General features: G+C 40.0%; 1 protein-coding gene across 1 annotated transcript in view; it reads left to right on the top strand.

Annotated features, from left to right (window-relative positions):
- LOC150091679 (uncharacterized) overlaps window positions 1-6,904 on the top strand; it is a 157,293-nt gene that overhangs the window by 79,425 nt on the left and 70,964 nt on the right. The window lies entirely within an intron of this gene.

The following is a 6,904-nucleotide window of genomic DNA, read 5'->3' as shown; positions in this document are numbered from 1 at the left end:
AAAGAGTTGTGAAATATGTTCTGTAACTTCCTGCTGTTTGATGTTGAACTATGTTGAATATTAAATATAGTTTCTTCTGTTTCCTCTTCTTTTATTTCTTTATTAATTGCGTATTACTAGGTGGTAGATGACTCTCATCAACTGGTGCAATACCACCACTTTGCTTATTGGAGGCTTGAAGTGGTGGAACCCATGTTTAGTCTCCAGAGCTAAGTTCCGGTCAACCTATCTCTTCCATCATGCAGTATGATTGATGACTTTTGAGGTTATGATGAACATCGTGGCGAGATCCAATATTCCTTACATTTCGAGGGTACAGCTCTAAAACGGTGTTCGCAGGCCGGCCGCTAGTTAGTACACTGGACCGAACCTATTGGTAACTCTCTAGGAGGCTTCCGGATCAGCTAGTGTATAATCTTGCTACCTCAACTCTGCCAGATAGTGACTGGAGGGAATCCGAGTAGTGTGTATGCGGGAAGCATTGTCGAGGCCACGTTATGTCAAGGATCTGGGTATATTCTTACCATGTGTACACCATATCCAGAAATTTCATTACTTCGTACAGCATGTCCCACACGCTTTTTCTTACTATTGAATAAACAATGAATTGTCAAACTAATAGAGCAATCTTATCTGCGAAAAGATCTAAACCTTCCAAGCACTTCCTAATTCATTTCACAAATATACGTGGTCTTAATTCTAATCTCAACGATGTCCATTTCCACTTGCAGTCTGCCAAACCCCATGTACTTTTTCTGACTGAATCTCAGTTATCGGTTGATTCAACTACTGCTTATCTCAGATGCCCAAATTATTCGCTGTATGATTCCTTTCGCCTCAAAGGTGGTACTTGTGCTTATGTCCGTTCTGATATTCCCTGTCAGAGACTTGGCAATTTGGAATCTCCTCTCTTTGATCTTCTCTGGCTCAAAATCTCTCTACCTCATTGTGTCAAATTCAACTGTTGTCTCTACCGTTCTCCCAACTCCACTAATCACTTGGAGCTCTTTGACTTCCTCTCGTTGCAACTTGACTTTCTCCAGTCCAACTTTCCTAACAGTGAGGTAATTTTCCTTGGTGATTTTAATGTTCACAACTCCAGCTGGCTTCCGTTTTCTAGTCACACCGACCCAGCAGGTCGAGATGCTGAGGCTTTTGCAATTACTAATGACCTAGCACAGAATGTTCATTTACCTACAAGCATGCCGGACAACCCTAATCATACAGCCAATACGCTTAACAACCCTTCTAAATACACGGTCAAAGTGAGAGGTCCTTTAGGCACTTCAGATCACAACTTGGTGATTGTCTCTTCTCCAATGGAACCTTTATCTCATGGCTATTCCCAATCTCGCGTTGTTTGGCATTACAAGAATGCAAAATGGGATGACCTGCGAGACTTCTTTTCTTCTTTTCCTTGGTCGGATTACTGTTTCAAAACTTCTGATGTCAACTTTTGCTCAGATCGTGTCAGTGAAATTATTCTTGCAGGAAAGGAATACTTTATCCCAAACTCCACTTTAAAATCTCGTCCTTTATCTAAACCTTGGTTTTCCAATAAATGTGCTAAGGCTATTCAAGAGAAGAATGTTGCATATTGTAATTGGCTTGTTTCTAATTCTTCAGTTTCATTTTCTGCCTACACCAAAGCTCGCAACAATTGTAAAGCAGTTATTAATCAGTCCAAACTAGAGTTTGAACAGGCTAAGAGTAGAAAACTTGCTTCTTGCCGTAATGGTATCCGAGCATTCTGGTCTCTTGCCAAAGCTATTGGCCGCAACTTTTGCCCATCTCTGCTTCCACCTCTGTCCAAACCAGATGGTTCTGTTGTCACTTCAGCCAAGGATAAAGCTGACCTGCTAGCATCCCATTTTTCTTCCAATTCATGTATTAATGATCTTGGTAAAGCATCTCCCACCATTCCCAACACGCTCCATTCAATGCCTCCTGTGGTCTTCCGCCAAAAGGATGTCAGAAGGATTTTGATGAATCTTGATGCTAAGAAAGCTCCAGGTCTCGATGGTATTTCTCCACTTGTTCTCAAAACCTGTGCTCCTGAACTTACTCCTATTCTTTGCCGCCTTTTTTCACCTTCTTATTCCAAAGGTGTTTTTCCTTCTGCTTGGAAATTTTCTCATATCCGGCTAGTTCCTAAAAAGGATGACAAACCTGTAGATCCACTGGTGATGTTCTGGCTAATGTTACCCATTTATGAATTAATTCAATGGAAAGGTTTGGTGAAACACAAGTAGTTGCTCTTGACATTTCAAAGGCTTTCGATCGTGTTTGGCATAATGGTCTTCTAAACAAGCTTCCATCTTATGGTTCGCCAACTGTTGTTAGTAATTGGTTATCCAGTTTTCTCTCTGATCGCTCACTAAGGGTGATGGTAGATGGCTCTCTGTCTTCTAACTTCTCCACTAATGCCGGTGTCCCCCACTCTTTTCCTCTTTTATATTAATGACCTTCTTCCATTGACTGGAAATCCTGTCCATAGTTTTGCCGATGATAGCACATTGCATTCGACTTTCCATTTTGAGAAACCTTGTCCTGCTCAATCAGCTTCACCTTCTCGAAAATCTGCTACCAATTCCTTCCCTTCTAAAACTCAGTCTTGTGTTATATCTCGCAAAAAGGAGTCTTCTGCTCCTATGCTTATCTTTAGTGACACTCCGATTTCTAGGCAAAATGATATATCTCTTTTGGGGATTACCCTGACTTCTAATCTCTCTTGGCACAAGCACATTACAAATATTGCTTCCTCTGCATCTAAAAAACTTTGTTTTCTCTTTCCCTCTCGGCGTTACTTTTCTCCCAAACAGCTGCTCCCTCTGTATAAATCGCAAATCTGCCCTGCCATGGAATATTGTTCCCACATCTGGGGGGGTGCCCCCAAAACCTCTCTCAGGCTTCTTGATTGCATTCAGAAGAGGGCAGTTAGGTTAATTAATGATTCATCTCTAACAGAGTCTCTCCACTCGCTTTCTCATAGACGTACTGTTTCAGCTGCATGCCTCTTCTACAGATACTTCCATGGGCACTGTTCTTCTGAATTGGCTTCTATAATTCCCGCTCTCTCTTTCAAAACAGTCCGAACACGTGCCGCCACCAGCCAACATCCATTTACTGTCCAACTTCAAACCCACAGAACCAACTTTTCATCTTCCTCATTTATTCATTCAACTGCTGTTTTCTGGGACAACCTTCCTTCATACGTATTTCCTGAAAATTACAATCTACAGAAGTTTAAGTCCAATATCAACAAATATCTTCTTTCGTCTTATCAACCTCCAACCCAAGCACGGTCCTAAGTACTGTAGGTTCTAATACCTCTCGTCTTTGGGGTTCACTTAAAAAAAAAAATTAAATAATCTACATATAAAACCCCGATTATAAAAAATAAAAACGTTAAGAATTGTGTTTCTATATTTTTATTTATTAAATTTAATAAAAACGGGTGTTTTTAATGTATTGTTTCTTTTTTTCGGGGTCTCATCGGTGGTGAAGTAGGTACATACTCGAAGAAGCTTCCAAGCATCATCCGATGTATTCACTAAAATTCTATTTTTCTTAATAGTAAATACACCTTTCACTCTCTTTAATAATATAGATGTTTTAATAATAAACATCTATGTTTAATTTAAAAGAAACTGTTTTTTTTTTTTAAATCTATTGACTGGTTTTAGGGAGTTAGATTTCGGAAACTATCAAAAAAAATTTAATTTTTAATTTTTAATTTAATTTAATTTTTAAAAATTTTATTTTATTTTTTAATATATAATATACACAACAGGCATTCGCCCAGTTAAAGTGTATAACAGAGCAAAGGTTGTACAAAACATAAAAATAAATGGTAGACCAATATACTTTGTACAATGAAAGTTAATTCAAACGGGAAAAGTCCAATTCACAAAAATAAAAAAGATATTCATGACGTCAAGTCCAGCGCTATGTAACCTCGCAGAAAGAAGTTTGCTGCAGGAGACATCATTACACACACACACACACACACACACACACACACGAATAATGAGGACATCTTTAGCCCAGAATTCATCCTTCAATGGTCAACCTACTCCAAATAGTTGTGTGAAATTGTTTCTTGTTCACAGCCATATCCAAGTCAAACTTGTTCATGAGTGCCAATGTTCTTTTGAAGAAGGAGTTCCTGGATATCTCTAATCTAGAATTACCGATGTGGAATGTAGGCTTCTGTCTAGTAGCCACCACTGGAGCGTGAAGGTCAATATGGCACAGAAGATCCGGCAGGTAGGTTGAACCAGAGAAGATGTGGTACAACAGTTTTAAATCAAGAACAGTTCGCCGAGTTTCCAGAGATTGAAGCTTGAAGTAGGAACAGAGATTCCGGTAGAGGATTCTGTGGTAAAACATGGGGTTATGTTTGGAAAGATAGTGGATAAATTTCATCTGGAGCGATTCTATTTGCTGTATCAAGTAGGCATAGTGTGGGTTCCATATAGGAGAAGCAAACTCCACTATAGGGAGTATAGTTGTCTTAAATAGGAGCACAGAGAACTGAGGATCTTGAAATCTGTACGTCTGCCGTTTAATGAAGCCAATTGTTTTTTTTTTTTCTTGGTTTAATATATTATGGTATGTCTGGGTATGGTATGTCTGCCAGGGGCAAAAGTTGATGACGTTGTAGAGCGGATATCATCTTTTAAGGGCACAAAAGGTGATATAGTTGTACACGTTGGCACTAATGACATTAAGAGTAGGAGACCGGCGGAATTACTTGACAAGTACAGGTCACTGATGAAAAAAAGCCGTGAATTAGGGTTGAATTTGAAAGTGTCTGCAATTCTGCCCAGACACGATAGGAGGGAGTATATGATGAGAGCCTTGTCGATCAATTCGGCCCTGGAAAGATTGTGCAGGGCTCAAGGGGTAGAATTTTTTTCAGCCTGGTCTGTACTTGTTAACAGGAGAGACTGCTTCTAAAGGGATGGGATACACTTAAATAGAAAGGGTGCAAGAATGTTTGCTGATGCTATCGAGGCAGTGTTAGGTGGGTCGGAAAACTGCTAGATTGGGGGGGATACAAGGACTAATAGATTAACAGTAAGAACTGGCAGAGGTGAAAGTGATTCTTGCACTACTTCTATTGGAATGAGCCGCAGCCTGGAAAATAAGATGCAGGATATTTCAGAGACTGCTGGGAATCATTGGGGTACAAGTAAACACATGGGTTGTGTTAGGGTCGCCAAGAAAAAGAACAGGTGCATGTATACTTGTGTGTACACCAAAGCTAGGAGTTTAGTAAATAAATTTGATGAATTTGAGGTATTGCTCAAAACATCAAAGGCAGATATTGTTGGGATATCAGAGACGTGGTGTCACACAGATATAAGAAATGCAGAACTGGAATTTGGGGAGTACAATGTCTACAGAAAGGATAGACAGGATAGGAAGGGAGGAGGGGTTATGCTATTAGTTAAAAAACATATAAAATCCAAGGAAGTGAAGCCAGTCGACATCGCTGGACAGTGCAGTGTCGAGTCAGTTTGGTGTGACATAAGCATTGGGAGATCAAAATTGAGTAGGAGTGTGCTATAGGCCTAATGACTCTGATGAGTATAATAAGAAACTGTTCGGAGAAATAGAGTGGACCAGTAAATCAGAAAGTCTTATAATGGGGGATTTTAATGTCCCACATATTGACTGGAATTTGGGGGCTGGTCACTCACACAGTAGCAAGGCTTTTGTGGATTTATTGGATGATTGTTTTCTACATCAGCATGTTCGGGAGGCAACTAGAGGGAGTAATACTCTTGATTTGATTATCAGTAGTGATTCTTCATGCATTAAGAATCTGCAGATAAATGAACCACTTGGTGGCAGTGATCACAGTGTGCTGAAGTGGGAGTTACTCAAAGAGGTAACTACCATTAGGGGTAAAGGGAAGGGGTATTGCTTTCGTAAAGGCGACTACAATGGACTGAGACAGTATTTAAATTCTATACAGTGGGATCAACTGATGATATTGCCAACAGCAAATTCAAAATGGGAAGCATTCAAAGAACTTATCTTGGAAGCTACTAGGCTTTACATGCGAACTAAGAAATATTGTTCAAGGTTTAGGCCTAAATGGATGTCAGATGAACTAATGAGGCATATGGCAGAGAAGAAAAATGCATGGGATACATACAAATTAACACGTGACACGGACGCCTATGATAGATACAAGTTGATCTGTAACCAAGTTACAAAGGAGGTTAGGCAGGCGAAGGCAGATTACGAGAGATCCTTGGCAAGGGATGCGAAGAAAAACAGCAAAGAGTTCTTTACTTATGTAAACTCTAGAAGGAAGGGGATGAATCAGATTGGTCCACTTGAGATCGATGGGTCAACTATTGATGACCCTGCTCGGGTAGCTAACAAACTAAATGAATATTTTGCATCGACATTCACACATGAGGAGTTATTCAGCGAGGGGAATGCCAGAGATGTATTCAACTCTAGCAGTAAGCTAGAGAATCTTGTAATAACTGAGAGCAAAGTGGAGGAGAAATTGTTGAAGATAAACACAAGAAAGGCACCTGGGGTGGATGGGATCTATCCAGTTATATTAAAGGAGGCAGCAAAGGAGGTAAGCAAACCCTTAGCCATAATTATGAGAGCTTCCTTGGACTCAGGGGAGGTACCCATTGACTGGAGATGTGCAAATGTGACCCCAATTCACAAAGGGGGATCAAAGGCTGACACAAGTAATTATAGACCTGTGAGTTTAACTTCTGTTCCCGGAAAATTAATGGAAGCACTGGTGAAAGAAGCACTGCAGGATCATTTAGACAAGACTATAGTTATAGCTAGGACACAGCATGGTTTTGTTAAGGGGAAGTCTTGCCTGACCAATTTGATTGGATACTATGATGCAGTCACA

The sequence above is a fragment of the Mastigoproctus giganteus genome, chromosome 1 (assembly GCF_048544385.1).
Source record: "Mastigoproctus giganteus isolate SK-2022 chromosome 1, ASM4854438v1, whole genome shotgun sequence".
In the NCBI taxonomy this organism is placed as follows: domain Eukaryota; kingdom Metazoa; phylum Arthropoda; class Arachnida; order Uropygi; family Thelyphonidae; genus Mastigoproctus; species Mastigoproctus giganteus.
The sequence above is the reverse complement of the archived record's forward strand: the minus strand, read 5'-3'. Positions and strand labels throughout refer to the sequence as shown.